This window comes from Plecotus auritus, assembly GCF_963455305.1.
Source record: "Plecotus auritus genome assembly, chromosome: 4".
Taxonomy (NCBI): domain Eukaryota; kingdom Metazoa; phylum Chordata; class Mammalia; order Chiroptera; family Vespertilionidae; genus Plecotus; species Plecotus auritus.
Window position 1 is genome coordinate 105,313,507 of NC_137775.1, and position 22,157 is coordinate 105,335,663.

The window sequence follows — 22,157 nt, forward strand, 5'->3', positions numbered from 1 at the left end:
AGGCAGCTGATCGATGTTTCTCTCTCATCGATGTTTCTAACTCTCTATCCCTCTCTCTTCCTCTCTGTAAAAAATCAATACAAAAAAATATATTTAAAAATAGCAGAGAATTTCAAATAGCAGGTTTTCCAAAAGAGGGATTACTAGTATGCTTCATTCCCCACTGGTTTTATGTACTGAGTCAAATCATTGACTCTTGTGGGTCATTGTTGGGGAGAGGATCATATCTACCCCTGAGGATCATGAACTTGAATAGAATTAATTTTCTGTTGAATAAAGTTAATAAATCAGTTTATAAGAAAACGGCCCAGAATGAGGAGAGTCTCAGCTTTAGTGGGTCTGATGAAGAGTCTTGGATTCTTTATTCTGCCTGGGCTGCCTTAAGCCCGGTGTGATGAAGCCACATCGGGATCCCATTGACCTTGACTGCTGTGGGGGTGGTCAAGATGATGGTGTGTGGTCCTTTCCAGGTAGGAGTCAGTCCTGGGGTGGCAAATTTCTTTACCTAAATAGAGTTACCAGGTTGGAAAGGATGGACAGGATCAGAAGTTGGTACAGGCAGAGCATCTTGAATGTGCTTCTCGACTGCTTTCTGGGTGGACTGTAAAGCCTGTAAGGACTTGAGTAAAGACTGGTTATGGCCTTAACCAGTTTTGCTCAGTGGATAGAGCATCAGCCCATGGACTGAAGGGTCCCAGGCTCAATTCCGGTCAAGGGCATGTACCTTGGTTGCGGGCACATCCCCAGTAAGGGGTGTGCAGGAGGCAGCTGATTGATGATTCTCTTTCATCGATGTTTCTCTCGATCCCTCTTCCTTCCTTTCTATAAAAAAATCAATAAAATGTATTTTTTTAAAAAAGATTGTTTATGGATTTCAGCTTTTCTAGATTGGGTTTCCATGTAAGCTGGTAAGGTGGGTAGGTCAGGGTCTGAAGAGTCACTAGAATCTGTAGAGGCCCCACTGGTTTTAGGGCAGCCTTCAGGCTGCTTCATCTGCTTCCTTGACAAGTATAGTAGCAGCTGCTACTGTCTGGAGGCAGGTGGGCCACCCAGACACAACGGACTTGAGTCTTTTGGACAAGTAGGCTACTGGCCTATTCTAGGGGCCGAGACTTTGGGTGAGAACCCCGTTGGCTATGCCCCTTGTCTCACATACATAGGGGTGGAAAGACTTAGTTACATCTGGTAGTGCCAGTTGGCCCATCGTCCTTGCTCTGCTCATGTCTGCCTTACTGCCTAATATATTACCTCAAGGATCCTGGCTCTGAATTCTTTCAGGGAAAATGGACGTCAGTGGGGTTCCTCTGGTTACTTCCATGCTGAAGAGGGATGGAGTTTTCTTTTCAGAGCCAAGAGATCCTTGCTGTCTGTCAGAGGGACAATGAGGCCTGGGCACAGAAGGAGGTGGGCTTGTGACCTGGCAGAGACAAACTGTAACAAATGGTCCGATGGAAGGGAAAGAAAACATTTCAGTTTTAATAACCTCTATTGAAATAGAATTTTTCTCCTTAAAATTACCCCGTATGTTTATTCAATTTGGCCTGATTGTTTGCATAAACACAATAAGAATGGTAACTGACTACATTTGCTGGAATTTCATGATTGAATCTTAATGTGCCCCATAGGGCCGGGAAGCCAAGCCATTCAGCTGCTGTCAGGCCTGCCTGCAGTATCTGCTGAGTTAGGTGAATTCTTCACCTGTAGCAACTCCACCCGGGCCCACACTCTAGGTTTTAAGGCCCATCTCAGCAGCCCTCCTACTCCTCATGGCCTAGGGTGTGTGGGGGTCCCACAGCAACACAGAGGCACCCTTACTGCTCCCCTTCTACTCTGACCAACCACCAGTGATGGTAGGGTATGGGCCTGATGCTCTAGCACCAGCTATTTCCAGGGCTACCAAGCAGGATACCAGGCTTTCTCCATGGCACTCTTATTGGCTTCAAGTCTTTAGAGATCAGACAGGGCTCTTTAAAACATGATACTCCTTGCCTTAACTGGTTTGGCTCAGTGGATAGAGCATTGGCCTGCGGACTCAAGGGTCCCAGGTTCGATTCCGGTCAAGGGCATGTACCCTGGTTGCGGGCACATCCCCAGTAGGGGGTGTGCAGGAGGCAGCTGATCGATGTTTCTCTCTCATTGATGTTTCTAACTCTCTATCCCTCTCCCTTCCTCTCTGTAAAAAAATCAATAAAATATATTTAAAAAAACAAACAAACAAACAAACAAAAAACCATGATACTCCAGTTAATAAAACCATGATTGGAAACCGGTCTTACTGAATTTATGCAAAGAAATGTATTGCCATGATTTATTTATTAAGAATTGTCATATTTCAGAGGAATTATATAAGGAGAAAAATATAATGACCTGCTTGAAGATTTTCTGGTTTTCCTTGCCCATTTGGGCACCTGCCCTTTGGGCAGCAAGGTACCCTTTATTTTGTTTGGGATTTAACCCTATGTAACCCTTTTCTAGGATAGCTAACATATGGCTATAACAATGACAGTGTGAAAAACTGGACATTTGCCAGTTACTCCCAAAGACTACTAAAGCCTGTAAATCTACATAGGTCTATAGTAATTGGTGGCAGCTGCATTTAAATATGCAAGAGAATTAAAGGTTAATACAACATCCTGTATAATAAAGAGGTAATATGCAAATTGACCGTCACACCCTTGCACAAGATGGCCACCCCCATGTGGTCACAAGATGGCCACTCCCATGTGGTCACAAGATGGTCACCACAAGATGGCCAGCAGGGGAGGGCAGTTGGGGGTGGAGCAGGCCTGCAGGGGAAGGCAGTTGGGGGTGACCAGGTCAGCAGGGGAGGGCAGTTGGGGGCAATTGGGCCAGCAGGGAAGCAGTTAGGTGTCGATCGGGCTGGCAGGGGAGTGGTTAGGGGCAATCAGGCAGGCAGGCAGGTGAGCGGTTAGGAGCCAGCAGTCCCGGATTGTGAGAGGGATGTCCGACTGCCGGTTTAGGCCCGATTCCCCAAGTATTGGGCCTAAACCGGCAGTTGGACATTTCTCGAGGGGTCCCAGATTGGAAAGGGTGCAGGTTGGGCTGAGGGACAACCCCTGCCCCCCAGTGCACAAATTTCATGCACCGGGACTCTAGTATTAACATAATGAAGTATAACATTGGCACTGCGGGCGCTTCTGTCAGCCAAATCTTCTGCTACCAAACATGACACATGGTAGGGCTATACAAACATCTCAGGGAGGTTATTAAAGTTTATTTTTCACCTTTCTAAACAAAGTAAAATTGTCCTTGACTCTCTGGAGCCATGTTCATGAGAAGAAGGCATCAGCTAAGTCTATCATGTAGGGCATTGCTCTAATGCCATGTAGGGTGATCCATGCTCTTGGCTATAATCAGCACCTGGAAGTGTAGCAGGAAAGTCACCTTGCTCAGTTCTCTGCAAGCCACTGTCAGGGCTGTGCATGGCAGCTAGTTCTTCTCTCTAGTCACAAACACAGTCTAATTTCCCTAAAATGCATTCTGGCACGGGAGAAAGTTATTTTGCTGTACACAGGCAGCTAAATAACACAACTGGGCTTGGACATCTGCCCCGCAAACTTTGGTCTACATGCAGCCTCAGGTCCTCCCAGCCCAGTGGGGTTTTGGCCAGTCCCTCAGTCAGACTCCTCTTTTCTAGGAGGGTCTGAAAGTCCTGAAGGCTCTCTGGTCCATGGAGAGTGCCTTCCCTTTACCCTTTCCTGTTAACCCTGTTTACCAGTTACAGGGCTTTGCCATCCCTGTATCTCACCACTGCTTGGTTTCTAGTGGTGAGCCAAACACAGCCAGGCCTGCAGGGAAAGACAAATTTGCAAATAGAAAAGCGCTCCGATGGTGGCTTGGGCATTAGGCCCTTGCCTTCCCACCTGTCCTCTTTCCTGGCAGAGACCTTGACCTTTCTCACAGGCTTCTTTGTAATTAAGAACAAAGACACCCTAACCGGGTGTCTTGGGCCACCCCTTAATCTAAGGGGTTAAATCTTTCAGCTTCTCTGGGAGAGTTCAAGGCACTGGAAGCCCTCTAACTCAAAGGGAATGTTTTCTTTTTTTATACTTTCATTAATTTTTTGTAATTTTAACTTTTTAATTAGTAAGCCAAATGCTTAAATCCTTTAATTTATTGGGCAGCAGCTCGGGTGTCAGGTTATTATTGTCTGGCATTCCCCACTTTCTCGCTACTGCTGCTTCTTCCAGCTGCTGCAGGCAGCTAGGGCATCTACCACTCCCCCCGCCCACCCTGCATACTGCCTTCTTTCATCTGGCTTACTGGCCTGTATTATTTAATTAATTTCATTTTAATATTTCTTTTCTCCTTCTTCTTATACTGTATATACAATCTTTATAAATTTTGCATTTTTAAATTAGCCTTTAAACCTTCTTTCTATGTCCTTAAGAAATGCATAACCATGCCTTAGACCTTCTATTTAGTATTTTTATTCTAATATTTTTCTTTTTTTTCTTATTCTTAGAAACCTCAACCCTTTAATGATTACTAAAAAGTAAACACCTAGCATTTATAATTTAGTTCAAAATATTTCTTTTTGAGAGAGAGAAGAGAGAGAGAGAGAGAGAGAGAGAGAGAGAGAGAGAGAGAGAGAGAGACTTTTGTGTTACCTCAGGGCCCTTGAGATGCTATAAAATTTCAGTTAAATTAAGGGTTAAAGGGAATAAAATGAGCAGAAAGATTTATTGTGCTTTATAGAAAGCTTACAGCCTTGAGCCCAGTACAGCTTAGATAAGACACCTGGTAGGCTACCAAGGACTGACCAACCCCCATGCCAGCAGAGCGGTCTGCAGCCAGCAAAATCAACAAAAACCTATATCTCCCCGCTCTCCCTGCCGATGCCCCTGCTTTCTGCATTAACCATTTACTCTGTCCTTAGCAGGGGAAACAAGGCAAGTGGTCTGAAGTCCTGTATATCCAGGTTTTTTATACTCAGGACACATCCTTCTTTCTGTGACAGCTGCTCTTCCTTCCAGACTTTTTTCTTCTTTACTTTAAGCCCCCAGAGGATCTTATATCCTCCTCCTCCTTTACTACTTTCGATCTCTCCTACCATCCCCCTGTCCCCTAGCCTAGGGCTCCTCCATCTCAGTAGGCTGAGAGCCTACTACCCTACCCAGCGAATACCACCACCACCACCCCATCTCACACCCACTCCAGAGCAGTTCTCGGCTCTCTTCCTCCCCCAGTCAGAGCGGAAGCTCTCCCTAATAGAGACCCACTGTAAATATATCAGGAAAGGCAGGCAGGTCGCAGGTCTCGGGGACCACATGATTCTCTGCTTGCTAGAAGGACTGAAAATGCAGCCCACAAAGCATTTAATTATGCCTTCTTTGCAAATGGTTAACTTGAAAGACTTTTTTCTTGCTTTTCCTTGGAACTTAGCCGGCCTTTGTTTTAACTTTCTCTGGGCTACAACCTTTACAAATTTTTAACCTTTAAATCAATCCTAGAATTCTAAAATTTTAACCCAACATAACAAAATCATAAATCAGAACAGAGCAAATTAAAGTCCCTACTACAAAACATAGACAGAAATTTTTTAAATATATTTTATTGATATTTTACAGAGAGGAAGGGAGAGGGATAGAGAGCTAGAAACATCGATGAGAGAGAAACATCGATCAGCTGCCTCCTGCACACCTCCCACTGGGGATGTGCCCACAACCAAGGTACATGCCCTTGACCAGAATTGAACCCGGGACCCTTGAGTCCGCAGACCGACGCTCTATCCACTGAGCCAAACCGGTTTCGGCGACAGAAATTTTATTAGCTAAGCAGGCCGATTCCCTCTCTGACAGAGAGCAAAAAACCCCTGAGAAAAAAAAGAAATCCCAGAAGCTGCTTGAGGATTTTTGCAATCTGTCAGAGCACTCAGCCTTAAATAAATCAAATGTTTTAGCCAGAAGAGTCGACAGAAGTACAGAATAAATCAAAGTAGCTTTCGATTTTACACAGGCTTTCACACTTATATTTATAGACCAGTTAACGAACAGATAATTATGCTGAGACAGACAGACAAATGAAAGTGGGAATGGGTAATCTATATCCATAGATTCATTCATATGCCTGTCTGGCCATGTCCCGTGGGAGCTTAGATTTGTCTTATAAACCCCGGGCCTGGTCACCTCTGAACAGGGGTGAGTCACCATTATGCCATATGACAAATCATGGAAACGCAGGTTAGGGCCCACTCAGACTCCATAACTGAGGTTGTGGAGCCACACGATGGATAGGAGAGTGCATGAACTCTCCCTCTGCATTCACACTCTTTCAGCAGACAATCACTCTTGGAGGTTAAACAGTTAGGAGTCATCTTTATTTAGTGCAGGTTCAGAGCAGAATACCTCTGTCAAATTCTGAACAAACACAGGAAGGAGTATTCTCTTTTTATATCATTCTAGGTCTTTGTGTAAGTTATTTTTGCAGACAGCTTGTAACCTTGAGTATATATCATATCTAACAAACACCTGTCATATCTATACAGACAACTTGTAACCTTGAGTACATATCATATCTATACAGACACCTGGTATGGGAGTACATATCAGTATCAGTGTATCAGCCCCTTACGTTGGATGGCTAGCTTGCAAGGTCAGGCAGTTAAGTTTATCTTTCCGATTATTTAAGCTAAAAAGCAAAGTTATTTTACAGAATAAGAGACCATCTAAAAATGACAGAGGTCACTTGCAGAGCAAGGGACTATCTAAAAATAGCAGAGAATTTCAAATAGCAGGTTTTCCAAAGGAGGAATTACTATTATGCTTCACTCTACCATTTCCCAAAGCGTTTTACATACCAAATGTTTCCTCATGGTTTTTCTTTTTTTTTAAAATATATTTTATTGATATTTTACAGAGAGGAAGGGAGAGGGATAGAGAGCCAGAAACATCGATGAGAGAGAAACATCGATCAGCTGCCTCCTGCACACCTCCCACTGGGGATGTGCCCGCAACCAAGGTACATGCCCTTGACCGGAATCAAACCCGGGACCCTTCAGTCCGCAGTCCGACGCTCTATCCACTGAGCCAAACCGGTTTCGGCTCCTCATGGTTTTTCACATTCATTTGCATGTGAATTAATTGAACAGAATACAAGGTTTAGTAAGTTACCGAAATCTGTCAGTAAATTTTGTAAGATAAAGATGTCTCCTTAGATCAGTTGTGAAAATGTGCCTTATAAAATAAATGGTGTTGGGACACGGGGCAAACAGCAGGTCACAGATACAGAACAACCAGCAGGATATTTTCTGATTTGAGAGACGGGGTGGACATTAGTGAGCATTTCCTGTGGGACCACTTTTCAAGAGCATGTCCTGCAGGCTGAACACCAGAATTCTGGAGTGCACTGCTTACCTGAGCTGTGTGGTCCCATCTTACAGTCTCTCTGGAGGCAGAGCCAAGGTGCTGAGGCTTGGACTGTCAGCAATGAATGAACTACACTATAAAACAGGAGAATTTGGCCTGGCCGGTGTTGCTCAGTGGTTAGAGAGTCATCCCAAACTGGGAAGAGTTGCAGGTTTGATTCCCAGTCAAGGGCATGTACCTGGGTTGCAGGTTTGATACCCCAAGAGTATAGGAGGCAACCAATTGATGTGTCTCCCTCACATTGATTTTTCTCTCTTTTTCCTGCTCCCTCCCTCCCTTCCACTCTCTAAAAGATCAATGGATAAAATATCCTCAGGTTGAGAATTAACCAAAAAAAAAGTTTTTTTTTCAAAATTACAAAATGAAAACCCTGAGAAATCTGTTCTGTGTTAAAAAGAACATCGCTTGTAAATTGTAGAACCAGGCTCAGGTAGATTCCAGGGACCCCAAGATTTAGGGTTTTTCTTTCTCAGAAGTGCTGGGATTGCACAGAAAGAGGAGCAGATTATGAAAGGAGCCACTTTGGGCTAAAAAATTAGGAAGGATTTTTATTCTCTTTAGTATAAGAGACCAGGCTTGGTGAGCAAAGGAAAAACTTGTATTGCCACCACAACAGTCTAGCTTATTATTTATAAACTAGAGGCCCAGTGCATGAAATTCATGCAGTGGGGGGGGGTTCCCCTCAGCCCAGTGTGCTCCCTCTCGCAGTCCAGAGCCCTTGGGGGATGTCCGACTGAGGGAACTAAGCTGTCAGTTGGACATCCTTAGCACTGCTATGGAGGCAGGAGAGGCTCCTGCCAGCACTGCTGCACTGGCCAGCGGTGAGCCCAGCTACTGGCTGAGCAGCTCTCCCACTGTGGGAGCACACTGACCACCAGGGGGCAGCTCTTGCATTGAGCATCTGCCCCCTGGTGGTCAGTGCGCATCATAGCGACCAGTCGTTTTGCCATTCAGTTGATTTTCATATTAGCCTTTTATAATATAGGACTAGGGGGCCAGTACATGAAATTCGTGCACTGGGGGGGGGGTGTCCCTCAGCCCAGCCTGCACCCTCTCCAATCTGGGACATCCCTCTCACAATCCAGGACTGCTGGCTCCCAACTGCTCGCCTGCCTGCCTACCTGATTGCCCCTAACTGCTTCTGCCTGCCAGCCTGATCACCCCCTAACCACTCCCCTGCCAGCCTGATTGATGCCTAACTGCTCCCTTGCCAGCCCAATCACCCCCAATTGCCCTCCCCTGCTGGCCAGGTCGCCCCCAACTGCTCTCCCCTGCCAGCCTGATCGCCCCCAACTGCCCTCCCCTGCAGGCCTGGTCCCCCACAACTGCCCTCCCTTGCTGGCCATCTTATGGTGGCCATCTTGTGATGACATGGGCGTGGCCATCTTGTTACCACATGGGGGCGGCCATCTTGTGACCACATGGGTGAGGCCATCTTGTGACCACATGGAGATGGCCATCTTGTGATGACATGGGCGTGGCCAACTTGTGACCACATGGGGCAGCCATCTTATGACCACATGAGGATGGCCATCTTGTGTGAGGGTGTGATGGTCAATTTGCATATTACCTCTTTATTATCTAGGATTATCCCATGTTTTCCTCTAGAACATTTTTCCTAAAATGAAAATGGCTTTCTGTGTGCAGTTTACTTAAGCAATAAAATATAGAGTTAATTCAAAATTCTACCCCAAGAGTTAAGAAAACTGCTATCATTTTAAGTATATCTCCCTTCAGACATCTCTACATGCACACATTTCCTTTCTTCTGTTTTATGTCTGTATAATTTACTATTTTAGGTTCTTAATATGGATGCAAAACATGTAAATTTTCAACTTTAATTCCTAATATGTGCATTTATGAGTGCACATTTTTTCATAAGTTTTGGTATGTGGTATTATCATTTAGTTCAACTTATTTTCTAACTTGAATTGTGATGTATTTTGGGGGTTAGAAGTGGATTTCACAACTTTTAAATATAAGGAGTTTCTAGGTACTTCAGTTCCTGATTTCTGGATTAACTACAATGACAACAAGAAACATATTGTATATAATTTCAGTTCTTTGAAGTTAGTTGAAACCTGCTTCATAGTCCAGCAGGTTCACTTGAAAAATAATTGAAATGCTCCTCCACTGCCATCTCGTGTGCATCTTGGGAGTAGCACCTCAGTGCAGGTCAGCAGGACAAGGGGGTGGCTATAGTGGAGCATCTCTAAGTGCTGAATGAAATGCTATTTAGGAGTGTATTTCAGAACTTTTAAAACTAAGAACTTTCCTATCATCAACAAGTGACAAATGCTGGCAAGGATGTGGAGAAAAAGGAACCCTCGTGCACTGCTGGTGGGAATGCAGACTGTGCAGCCACTGTGAAAAACAGTATGGAATTTCCTAAAAAATTTAAATATGAAACTCCCATTTGACCCAGTAATCCCACTTCTAGGACTATATCCCAAAAAATCAGAAACAGCAATCAGAAAAATTATATGTACCCCTATGTTCACAACAGCACAATTTACAATAGCTAGGATTTGGAAACAGCCTAAGAGCCCATCAACAGATGAGTGGATTAGAAAACTATGGTACATTTACAAAATGGAATACTATGTAGCTGTAAAAAAGAAAGAACTCTTACCATTCACAATAGCATGGATGGGCCTGGAGAGCATTATGCTGAGCGAAATAAGCCAGTCAGAGAAAGATAAATATCACATGTCACTTATTTGTGGAATATAATGAACAAAATAAACTGATGAACAAAAATAAATCCAGAGACTTAGAAGCATCAAACAGACCGTCCAACCTCAGAGGGAAGGCAGGGGAAGGTGGGAGGAAGGGGAGAGATCAACCAAAGACTTGTATGCATGTGCAACTTGGGAATAATACCTTTATTATTTTTCAGCAGGAAAGGTTGTTGGGTACAGTGGGTTACCTGATTGTTGAATGCAGTTTGCTGCTCAGGTTGTTGAAGTGTTTTACATGCTTACTGAAGTCTTGGTGTGAGGCTATTCGTTCTGAAAGAGGTATGCTCTGTCTCTGAATGAGAGAGGTGTGTTAAATTTATTACGATTATAGATGTACCTAGTTTCCCTTGTAGCTCTCTTCTATGTACTTTGATTTCATGTTATGAAGTGCTTGTGAATTTGGATATTCCTGGTAAAATGAAATTATTGATATGAAGTGCTCTTTATTTATAGTAATGCTTTTTGCCTTCAAGTCTCCTGTGTTATCATATACTTTTTATTTTGTTTATGTTTGCTTAATATATTTTTTTCCATTCTTTCACTTTTGATATCTTTGTACCCTTAGGTTTTTCGGTAGCTTTCAGTTTTTATATTAGTTATGAGTAAAGTGAGTTAATTTTTGGTTCAATATTTTCCCCATTCAGTTTTTCCAACACTCTTCATTATATAATGCATATTTTCCCACTGACCTAAGGAGATATTTTTATTTTACCAAATTTCCATATTTATTTGAGTCTATTACTGGACTTTGTTTTCTGTTCCATCAGTTTATCTATTCACAGGACATTATCCAAGTTTTTTAATTACTGTAGCTTTATAACACAACTAGAGGCCTGATGCATGAATATTCATGCAAGAATGGGCCTTCCTTACCCTGGCTGCCAGCACTGCCTTTGCTCTGGAGCCACCTTTTTGCTCTGGCCTGGAGCCGCCTTTCCACCTTCCCATACTGCCCAGAGGCCCGGAGTGGCTGGAGCAGTGCAGAATGCCTGCATCATTGCCATGGCAATGATGCAAGTGTCCCACCCCGCCCCCGGCTGCTCGGTGCCTGCGTATGCAAATTAACCCATCTTTCTTAATTTGCATACTCACTCCTAATTGGCTGGTGGGCATCACAAAGGTATGGTCAATTTGCATCTTACTCTTTTATTAGTGTAGATACATTATTCTATTTGTTTGGGTAGCTTTTATTCATTCATTTTTTTTCAGAATTTTATTTAAAAAATATTTTTATTAATTTCAGAGAGGAAAGGAGAGGGAGACAGAGAAACATCAGTGATGAGAGAGAATCCTCGATCAGCTGTCTCCTGCATGCTCCCCACTAGGGAGATCAAGCCTGCAATCAGGACATGTGACCTAACCAGGAATCAAACTGTAACCTCCTTATTCATGGGTCAACCACTGAGCCATGCTGTCCAGGCCAGAATTTTCTTTTACATTTTTCATTTTAACATGTGAACTTAAATGAGCTTGTTTTGGTCTTAAAAATCTTGCTGATATTTTAATCAAATCATAATAAATTTATAATCAACATTGGGAGATTGACATCATTATGGCTTTATTTTATTTTTTTACCCAAGAATACGATGTTACTGTCCAGTTGTTCAAGTGTCAGTTATTGGGTAGCATTTAAAAATTTTATTTATATACATTGTGCGCATTTTTGTTAAGATCATTCCTAGGCATCTTATGTTTTGTTGCCATTGTACATTTTCTTCGATTATATATTTCATGTACTGTTTTAAAGGATATGTATTTATATGCATGTTATCTCTCTCTTCCTCTCTGAAATAAATAAAAAAGATATTGAGTAAGATTAATGATAGTTAGTAAAAAAATCAATATGAACTTTTGTTTCTTCACCATATAAGCAAGTATTCAGACATTTTGGGAGTACATGTCTATCACCATTTCTGATTTTAAAAAATATATGGTAATACTGATTTTCAGAGAGAGAGGAAGGGAAAGGGAGAGAGAGACTGAAACATTGATGAGATAGAGATATCACTTCAATCGGCAGCCTCCTGCATGCCCCCTTCTGGGGATTGAACCCACAACCCTGGCATGTGCCCTGACCAGGAATCAAACCAGCAACCTCTTGGTGCCTGAGAGAATACTCAATCCACTGAGCCACATCAGCCAGGCTGAAATGAGATTTAACAATTAAACTAAAGTAACTTATTCTCAACTGAATGATTATGTCAATGAATGTGGAACAATCTACTAATTCATCTTGTGGATGTAAAACTTTTATTTAAAGTTTCAAAGGTGGGAGCGCAGCATTGGACTTGTAAGGATATAGGCTGCTTGAGGAAGGGGGCAGGCAGACCGCCATGGACAGCGCCGGAATTGGTCATGCTGAGTAGAGGTAGGAAAGAGGCGGCCAGCCAGTTCATTTGGCTGCAGCTGGCCACTGGGTAAGATGCGCTTTCATTCCTCTCCGAGAGCTGGCCCAGTTTATCCAGTTCGGTCAACATGGATTTCAGGGAAATTCTCATGATAGCTTTTAAAGGACAAGGAACCAACAGCATACCGAAAAGGTATAGTGTGGCAGTGGGTCCTCCCAAAAAAGACCCCAAAGTTAAGGTGTCCAATCAGCAGCATACAAGCTTTTCTCAGAAGAAAAGTGGAGGAGCTCGGACAAAAAGCCTTAGAGAAAAAAAGGAGGAAAGAAGAAGTGAATTGAGCTAAAACATGAGAAGAAAGCAAGAGCTATGGCCAAGAGGACAAAGGACAATTTCCATGGTTAAATGGGATTCCTGTTGAGGAAAAGTCAAAGAAAAGACAGGCAATGGAAAGCCACTAGTCAGGGAACAGACCAAGAGTATGAAATAGAAGAAGAGGAAGCATTCTTAGAATAAAATCAAGCGGCATCAGAGCAAGAACCTCCTCCCAAAGTTGAAAGTAAACTAAAGGTCCCCCTTAAAGTGCCCCACCATCATGAAATTCACTGACCTACTCAGGCTGGCTGAGAAAAAGCAGTATGATGTGAGAGTCCATGTCCTGTATGGTTCTGGGTTTGGGATCTGGAGAAGGGCTGTGGGCAAATGATGAGACAAGACAAGAAATAATAATGTGGAAATAATGGGGGCCAGGCGGAGAGTCCAATGCAAGGGCAAGGACTTCACTGGTACCCAGGCCCTGCTAGCCTTTTATTCAATTTTAGATATACATATTGCCCTTAGGCAGGCAATTCTGGTAACAGACAGACTATCTTAAAGGTCAGTAAATATTAGTAAAGATTTACTTTGAGACTATTTGGTCAGGAAATTGCTTGGGCCACCATTGTCTCGACTAAACAATCAGTGCATAGCTTTGGCCCTTGCCAGAGCTCAAGGTTCACGAGCCTTCTGCGTTCCTTGTTTACACTTTTCTGATAGGGAAGGCAATGGGTAGCTTTCAACATCTCCCCCTTCTCTTTTTCTTAATAAATGTTGAAAAGTGAATGCCACCTGAAGGGTTCAAGTCCTTTTAAGACTCTTCATTCCACATCTGCAGACTAGAAATAAACATAAGAATAAAAATGAGACAAGCAATAGTGGTTATGCTGAGAGGCAAATGTAAGGAGATCCAGTGGAAGAGATTAAATTCTTTCATGTCTTTTTTCAATTGCTGCCAGGCATCTAAGGTATTCATTTGTAAGTTTGCCTGGGATAGTTGTACAATATTCTGTTGTAATTCTAAAATATCAAGGGTTGTGTTACCTTTACCCCAAGCACCAAGAAAGTGATTTTTTATTGATTCTCAATAGGGAACAGGGGTGGGGGGGTATAACACAAATCTGGGGAAATATTATAATGACACTACAAAGATATTCTTTGCTCTAAGCTGTGGATTTTATAACCCATCCACAAGACTGTAGACTTTAATGCTGATATTCTATCTGAACTGGCTATCAATTCTTTTTTGTATAGATAGGTCTTAGTTACATTTTTCTTAAATGGTTGTGCAAACTGAGAAGTTTGAACAGTTTGTACCATGGATGAAGCAGCAATGCCCACAGAAGTAAGTAACGTTATGAGGGCAAAGAGTTCTGCAATTAACATTCCAGGAAATCTTTTTTGTCTTTTTAATATTTTTACCAGATCATGTAACAGTTAGTAGGTTTGATGAGATTCCCAAGGCTCGGTTAGGTTAGTAGGAAACTAAGCGAAAGCTGGTTGTTTTAAAATCATGAGGGAATCCTTTTGGAATGTAAAATTAATACAATGGGATAGTGTGCAGTCTGGCTTGTAATATTAAGGTGCATCTGGATGGGGCCTGAGAGGAGTACAAACGGATCAAATACACAGGCGGTGGCAAATACTGTCTTATTGGGAGTTCCCCATAGGTACAAATGGAATTATCTGAGCTATAGTTAAAACTATACTATTTAATAGGTGCAAGTGCAGCAGCTAATTTCCATTGTGTATTTTGTAGGGGCCAGTTGTCATGTTGAAATTGAGATCCAACAAATCCTCCTCCATGCCATGAAATGGAGTGATTAGCTTCAACATATAGATAGGATGTGTTCCCCTTCCATTTTAGGGTGCGATTGTTACTATATGCAAACCCGTAGGGGCTCCAGTCCACAAAGGAAAGACTGTTATTAAGTTTGCTACTGGTGGGGTGGTCACTATAACAGTCTTGCCAATTAATTTCTTCCTCGGTGGGGTGCCATTCATAAGACTTTTTACATAACGGCTTAGTGGGGGGTGGGGGGGCGTGTCTTAGTAAAGTTACATTTTCTGCACCTCTCCCCAGAGCAAGTAGTGATAGTAGATGTATTTGGGCTTTTGCTTCCCCCTCCTTTGGTGTCCATGTTAGCCAGAAGCCTCTTTTTAATTTTACACACAAAGGAGCTGTGGTTTGGTTCTGTGTCATACAAAAGGGAAGCTAGGTGGCGACAGCCATGTAATTATACTTTGCCCATATACTTCCTTGCCCCACCCGTGGTCCTCCTGGGTGACCAAAGTGTTTGGTGTTATTGGTGACTACATTAGGCAGGGGATCAGCCCACATAAGGGGTCTTACCCATGGAGGGTCAGGAACATAAGTCCAAAATACTTCCCCATTTGCCCCGATAGCATTACCGCACAGCTGATGACTGCTAGCAGGGCAAGAAAGACATTCTCAGGCGTTCTTGGGGTTCTGGTCTCCTCACAAATTCACTCACCTTTCTGGACCATCTTCTTCACCATCCCCCAGGTGACCTCTGGGCTATTTGTCTCATCCTCTTCCCACTCCTTATCTTCAGTGGGTTGCTTGGGGCTGCTGCTATCTGGGCTGGGGCAGTCAGTTGTCTGCAGCTGTAAGGCGTGGCTCCAGGTGCAAGGTCCTCATTAACCTGGCCAGTTCCTCCCTCGGATCCATGTAATATTTCTTGTGGGAATCCACATGGGCTTCGAGAAATTTTCTGGAAATATACAAGCGTACCCTTGACCAAATGTTAACAGGGGGTTGGGGCCCTTCCATAAACCAGACTCGGGATCTTTCCCTTTAACCAGACCATTTTCCTTTGGCTTATTCTGACACCAGTTTATTTCCATGGGTGTCGTGCCATCGGCATCACAAGTGAAAAAATTTAAAGTATTTAAGACTTAGTGTAGTCTACCTACAGGCGATTTCTCCATATTCCCCCTTTTCTGTTTTTCAAGTTGGAATTTTAGCCTATGATGCTGGTGTTCTATAATTGCCTGTCCCTGCGAATTATATGGTATTCCTGTAATGTGCTGAATTTTTCACTTTTTACAAAATTGCTGGAAGTGACAGCTTGTGTAAGCAGGTCCATTGTCAGTTTTAATAATTTTTGGAATTGCCATAATGGCAAAAGCAGCTAGGCAATGATTAATAACCTGTTTTGCCATTTCCCCTGTAGATGCAGTAGCCCATAGGCCCTTTGAAAAGGTATATACAGAGACATGCAATGCCCCAAGGTGTCCAAAAGGAGTATAATGTGTTACATCCATTTGTCAGATATGTTCCCTTATCAATCCTCGAGGGTTAATTCCTGTATTAGGCCCTTGAGGCAGATGTAACATGCAAGTGGGACATTCTCTGATAATCTGTTTTGCCTGCTGTTGAGTGATCGAGAATTGTTTGGACAACATTTTGGCAGGCTGATGTAAAAGCTGATGAGATTCTGAGGCCTGTTTTAATAAAGCAACCAATTGATCGGCATGTGCATTTCCTTTTGTTAGCCGGCCAGGTAATACACTGTGAGCTCTGATGTGAGTGATATAAAAAGGATATTGTCTCTGTTGTACAATCTGCTGAACTTGTTTAAATAGTAAAAAATAAACTTTGGTCACTGAGCCATTTTAACAGAGCAGTTTCAATTCTATTCACTAGGCCCACAGCATAAGAAGAGTCAGAGATAATATTAAGAAGCTCTTGGAAATCCTGTAATGTAGCCTTAATAGCCTTAATTCAATTCTTTGTGCAGAAGTATGACTGATCAGTCTGAGTTGGTCTGAGTTCATTGTATGATAGGCAGCTCTACCATTCGATGATCCATCAGTAAAAACAGTTAATGCTCCAGGAATAGGTTCCTGCCTAGTATTTTTTTGGTATAATAAGGGGGTATAATATAAAAACTGTAGTAATTTGTCTTTTAATAGGTGACAACTAAGTTCCCCTGAATATCCACTTAGTCCAATTTGCCAATTCAAATCAGTTTGAAATAATATTTCTAATTGCTTCCCAGTGAGGGGAAGGTAAATGCATTGGGGTTCTTCTCTAAGCTGCCTGCAGCGCTTTCTAAGTTGAGATATCAACTGAGCCATAAGTTCTATATATGTAACCACAGTTTTAGAGGATTGATGCCGTAGTCAGTAGTTCTCAACCTTCCTAATGCCGTGACCCTTTAATATAGTTCCTCATGTTGTGGTGACCCCCAACCATAAAATTATTTTCGTTGCTACTTCTTAACTGTAATTTTGCTACTGTTAATGAATCATAATGTAAATATCTGTGTTTTCCGATGGTCATAGGCTCTATAGCAGCAGTTCTCAACCTGTGGGTCACGACCCACAGGTTGAGAACCGTTAGCAGGGTCACCTGAGACCATCAGAAAACACAGATATTTACATTACGATTAATGTACCCTAATAATTTTTGGAAGTCATTTAAAGTTTTAAGGCAATCTTATTTCCACCTTTTGAGGCCTAATACATTGGTTTTCAATTATGGTTCCCAAATATTTGAAAGGCATTTCTTTCTGTACCTTTTCTGGAGCAATTTTTACATTGCCAAAGTCTGCTCTTCCCATGGACTTGCTAAGAGCAAGTCATCCACGTAATGAATAATGTAACATCGGGAATATTTGTGCCTTAAAGGCTGAACAGCTTGAGCTACATATTTTTGACACTAGGTGGGGCCATTGGCCATTCCTTGAGGCAAAACTTTCCATTGATATCTTTTCATGGGTTCTATATTATTAATAGCTGGCACTGAAAATGCAAATCTCTGTTTATCTTGAGGTGCCAAGGGAATGGTGAAGAAACAATCCTTAAGATCTACTACTATAAGAGACCAATCTAGAGGGATTTGCAAAGGCGCTGGGAGTCCAGGCTGTAAAGCTTCCATGGTATGCATAGTAGTGTTAACCGCTCTAAGATCATGTAACAATTGCCATTTTCCTGCCGCCTCCTTAGGTATAGTAAATATAGGGTGTATTCCAAGGACTATTAGAAGGCTCTATGTGGCCAGCTTCTATTTGTTCCTGTATTAATTCATGAATATGACCTAATTTCTCCTTGGTTAATGGCCACTGATCCACCCATATAGGTCTATCATCTTTCCATTGTATAGGATCTGCATGAGGGTGAGGAGATTGAGCAATGACCACTCCTCAAAAGGTTGATATCCTGCCGAAACCAGTTTGGCTCAGTGGATAGAGCGTCAGCCTGCGGACTGAAGGGTCCCAGGTTCGATTCTGGTCAGGGGCACGTGCCTTGGTTGTGGGCACATCCCCGGTGGGAGGTGTGCAGGAGGCAGCTGATCGATGTTTCTCTCTCGTCGGTGTTTCTGGCTCTCTATCCCTCTCCCTTCCTCTCTGTAAAATATCAATAAAAAATATTTTTTTTAAAAAAAAAGGTTGATATCCTAATCCTCGTCTTCCTGGGTTTCCTTTGGCTTGGATGGGCTCTTTAATTCCCTGATTATTTTTTCCTAAGCTTTGACCAGTCTGATATCCCATCTGATTTATTAACTGCTTTCATTTGCCAGTAATAATAAAAGCTTGTAAACCTTCTAAAACATCCCGGCCCCATAAGTTGACTGCAATCCCAGAGACTATGTAAGGTTGAAACCATCCTGCCTGTCCTTCATCTTGCCACCTTAACACTGCAGCACTGTGTTGTGTATTATCAGGAACTCTGACCCCCATGATAGAGCTTATAGCTTCTACCATGGACCAATTTAGAGGCCAGAATTCTTTGCTGATAATGCTGACATCGCTCCAGTGTCTACTAAACCTTTAAATCGTTTTCTCTCTATTCTTAAATTAATCATAGGATGGGTTTTGCTAATTTCATGTATCCAATAGATATCTGAGCTTCCAAATCCTTGTGTTTCTCTTTTCCTATTTATAGCTTCGCCTTGCTGAATAAAAGGTAGAAGTAGTATCTGAGCAATTCTTTGTCCTGAAGTAATTTGCATAATATGATTACATTCTAATATTACCTTAATTTCTCCCTCACAGTCTGAATCTATGACTCCAGGCAGAACAGTTAGTCCTTTCAGAGTTTTTCCACTTCTTCCTAAGATTAATCCTAAAGTTCTTGGTGGCACAGGTCCCCAGATTCCTGTAGGAATAGCTTGCTGAGCCATACTGGGGGTCAAAGTGACCGCTATAGTACTGTTAAGAACTAGGCCTGGGCTCCCTGGAATGGCTCATAGGGAGTCCACTGTGGGCCTTGCAGGGCAAATTTCCCCTATTGATGACGGGGCTGGGGGGCCGTTTCCCTGTGGTTGGCCATTCCCTATGTCTTGATCTAATGGCTGCCCATTTTTATGAAATTTCTATCTACATTAACCAACCCAATGGTTTCCCTTCTGACTTCTAGGACACAGAGAGGTTTAATCTGTGTTGATTGAAATGAGAGGCAGAATGCTCACGCCTTTCCCTAGATCGCCACCTTGTGTCCTTCTTGGTTGCTTACTTTCTTTTTAAAATGTCCTGTTCTTCCACAATTATAACACCTTTTATTCCCCACTGTTACAGCGGCAGCGAGTAAGTTTGCTTGAAAAGTGCCTGACCCCACATTCTGACATGCTCGAATCATTTCTGTAATGGTACTATTTTTTTCTCAGAGGCGTCAGGCATTTTTTACAATCAGCATTGGCATTTTCATAAGCTAATTGCTGAATTAACATGTCTCCTGCTGTTTCATGTTGAATCTGGCATCTCACTGCTTGAGTGAGGCAAGCCACAAAGTCAGAAAATGACTCTGTAGGCCCCTGCATACATTTACTAAAAGCTCCCTTAGGGTCCCACCCCCCCCCTTTTTTTTTAATGTTGTGATTTTTTAAAATATATATATTTTTAAATATATTTTATTGATTTTTTACAGAGAGGAAGGGAGAGGGACAGAGAGTCAGAAACTTCGATGAGAGAGAAACATCGATCAGCTGCCTCCTGCACACCCCCTACTGGGGATGTGCCCGCAACCAAGGTACATGCCCTTGACCGGAATCGAACCTGGGACTGCTTTCAGTCCGCAGGCTGACGCTCTATCCACTGAGCCAAACCGGTTTCAGCCAGGATCCCCTTTTGATGGTAAAGCCCACCAAGCTCCTCTTCCACAAAGTCTAATTTGCTCATATGCCTGTTGCACATAATTTAGCTGATTTTGTATGCCATTATATTGTCCCAGTCCTGTCAGCATTTCATAAGTTATTTGAGCATTCAGCCCACAGTTTGCAGGGGCTTGCTCCTGACATTTCTCCAAAATTTCTCCCTTCCATAGTAAATAATCTCCTCCATCCAGAGCTGCGTGAGCCAGGGAATACCAATCATAAGGAGCTAAGAATGCTTCAGAAATATTAGTCATAATTTCTCTGGTAAAAGAGCTATAGGACCATTCTGGACTATGCTTACATGCAAGGACTTTATCATTTTAAAGTCAAATTTTTCATGATGTCTTATTATATGATTCAGGAGCTGTAGGTCAGCTACTTGTATAATAGGAAAAGCAAGTTGATCCTCCACCCTCATGTGCTTTAATCCTTCTCGGATTGCTCTTTGCATAGGTGATTCTATTAATGGTGAATTAAATGTTTCAGGATTAGGACATGGAGGTGGAGGGGGCCATGAAGGCCATTCCTCCAATTTTTCTTTTTGCTCCTCTTTAGGAGCAGAAGGTGCAAGGGGAGGGGGTTTATCCTCTTTTGTTTCTCTAAAAGGCTCTAGCAAATGCAATACCATGTTCCACAAGGAGAAACAATTTGGAGGCAAATTTTTCCCCTGCTGCTGAGGTTTTTTCAAGTTATGACTAACTCTTTCCCAACATTCAACATCTAATGTACCTTCTTCAGGAAACCAGAGATTATGTTCTATAATAACATGCAAAAACTGTAAGAGAATACCTTCTGACACTTTAATTCCTTTATCCTTAAGCATGCAAACCAAAAGTCTACAATAAAGCTTCTCCCCTTTTGACAAATTCTGCCCCATTAGCCTGGCTAAAAAAAAAAAGACGTTCCCACCCTACTTACAGATCTCAACTTCTGCAGCTGGCTGTGGGCTTTGCACGCTGAGAATTTCCCCACCTATCCGGTGAATTCTTTTTATCCACCTTGCTGGTGAAACTTTGTTTTTCTGCTCCAGGCAAATCTTCTTCTCCAGACATCCATCATTCGAGGTGCCAGATGTGAGAGTCCACGTCCCACGTCGCTCGGGGTTCGGGATCTGGAGAAGGGCCGTGGTCAAATGATGAGACAAGTCAAGAAATAATAATGGGGGGCCAGGTGGAGAGTCCAATGCAAGGGCAATGACTGCACTGGTGCCCAGGCCCTGCCAGGCTTTCATTCAATTTTAGATACACATATTGCCCTTAGTCAGGCAGGCAATTCTGGTAACAGAAAGACTATCTTAAAGGTCAGTAAATATTAGTAAAAATTTACTTTGAGACTATTTGGCCAGGAAATTGCTTGAGCCACCATTGTCTTGACTAAACAATCAGTGCATAGCTTTAGCCCTTGCCAGAGCTCAAGGTTCATGATCCTTCTGCATTCCTTGTTTACACTTTTCTGATAGGGAAGACAATAGCTAGCTTCCAACAGTATGAACCAGTGGAAATCAAGGTAGTAAAAAAACACACACACACACACAGAAAAGTGACCTATGATTGCACAAGAACTTAGGGAGTGAAAACTTCTTGAATGAAGACATATGAAAAAGAAGCCTGAAGCAGATGCAGGACTACCTCTGACCAAAATGGTGCCTTCTCATACAGAAAGTATGGGCACAAAAACTTGCAGAGTTTCCAGGGACAAGCATCCTTCTCCCAAAGGTACTCCCCTTCCTCATGCTGAGAAGAAATCCAGACCCAGCACAGATAAGAAACATTTAGGTTTGTTTTCATCCAAATCCATGCCAGGAGAGAGGACCAAAGTAGGATCTAGCAACTGCTCCCAAGCCTCAATTCAGAAGGGCCATGACAGGCCTGTTTACAATGGGGCTGGAAAGACCCACTTGAGCACCTTTTCACCAAGTGTTCCAAAGACTTCTGCTAAAGGGACTCAGAAATCTGTTACTGAGCACACAGCCAAAAAATCTCCTCTCCATCCTAGCCATTCCAGACCTGGACCTGTGGTCTCCCCACATAAGGCTAAGAGTCCAGGTGTCAGGCAGTCAGGCAGCAGCTCCAGCCCAGTTCCTGGGCAACCCATCACAGGGAGTCTTCGGCCTAAGGTTAGTTCTGGCTCCATGCCCAGGCACCAGAATGGCAGCTCCAGCTCAGGACCTGAGCACTCGATCAATCAGTGGGACCAAGAGGCCAGCCAGTGACTTAAATCCTCCTGGAAGGACAGTCAGCAGTATAGG

General features: G+C 42.8%; 1 pseudogene across 1 annotated transcript; it reads left to right on the forward strand.

The window, feature by feature from the left end:
* Positions 1-12,604: 12,604 nt before the first annotated feature.
* On the forward strand, positions 12,605-22,121 carry LOC308246764 (protein SPT2 homolog; annotated as a pseudogene). Its single transcript has 2 exons — positions 12,605-13,111; positions 21,395-22,121. The product of its transcript is annotated as a protein SPT2 homolog (transcript).
* The last annotated feature ends 36 nt before the right edge of the window (positions 22,122-22,157 follow it).